Source organism: Aplysia californica, unplaced genomic scaffold (genome assembly GCF_000002075.1).
Source record: "Aplysia californica isolate F4 #8 unplaced genomic scaffold, AplCal3.0 scaffold00237, whole genome shotgun sequence".
Lineage (NCBI taxonomy): Eukaryota > Metazoa > Mollusca > Gastropoda > Aplysiida > Aplysiidae > Aplysia > Aplysia californica.
The window spans coordinates 1049536-1050675 of NW_004797507.1; positions in this window are offsets into that span (position 1 = coordinate 1049536).

Sequence of the window (1140 nt, forward strand, 5' to 3'; positions counted from 1 at the left end):
CACCCACCCTACCCGATTCTCCCAACACATAATCTTAACCTTTCCCCAACCCCCACCCTCACCCACCCCCTCTCCCCTACCTGTTTTTCTCCCAACACATAATCTTAACCCCCCACGTACGAATGTTTTGCCAAAAGATTTGCCGACAATAACACGGGTACAGTCAACACAAGGATTACTGCTTACCCCTGGTCACCACAGTAAGCAGGGACTGGAATAGATTCTACTTAGATATTGTCTAGCCTTCAAAGGTTCTTGTGAAAAATTCTGATTAGGCTAGGTGTTTTATGCATTAGTAAGAGTTTACACGGTACTTGCAATACAATAAGGTCGTATATTAAGTGCCAAAGGTTAGAGGTGTTATAAGAGAGTAACAAACACAAAAAAGGAGGGCAGATCAGGACGACAGATGTTTTAGTTTTAGTTTCAGTAAGAGTTTTACGGCACTTGCAACACAATAAGGTCATATATAATATATAAAGTGCCGAAGATTAGAGGTGTTACAAGAGAGTAATAAACATAAAGAGAAGGAGGAAAGATCAGGACGGTAGATGTTAGATAGGAAAGAAGGAGTAACCGCACCAGAGCAGCCGAAAACCACCTGCATTTTTATTACAACAGGGCAAACAGAATAAACTTTTGTCTTTTTTTTTAATTTCTTTTGTTTTTTAAGTGTCTTACGTCGCTCACAACTGTATACGGTCAAATGAGCGCACCTGACACAGTAAGCATTTTCGAAGGGAACTTTGAATTTTGCCCGGGTGGCAGCCGAAGAATACTCTTATCGATTTTGGGCCACCAAGGGATCTTTAACATGCACAACTTACACATGGGACCTCCGAGATGTTTTCGCCCTTATCGGAGAAGGCTAGGTGCTAGATCTTATACCTACCATGAGATCAGGGGTGTAGCTGAAACACAGCAGTAGAAAAACAAAAACAAGAAGTAGCAGTAGAAAGCATGTAGAAAGAGTCACAGGTGCCCAGAGGAGGGTGCAAAGGATGTGAGAGGGTTGGGGCAGAACGCGGAGACGAAAGAAGACGACAGAACATTGTTAGAGAAATGGAAAGGATGTGACAGGAGAACATCTTAGAGAAGAAAATGTCTCCGTCGCTATCCGGATGTAAACCCGGGACCTAT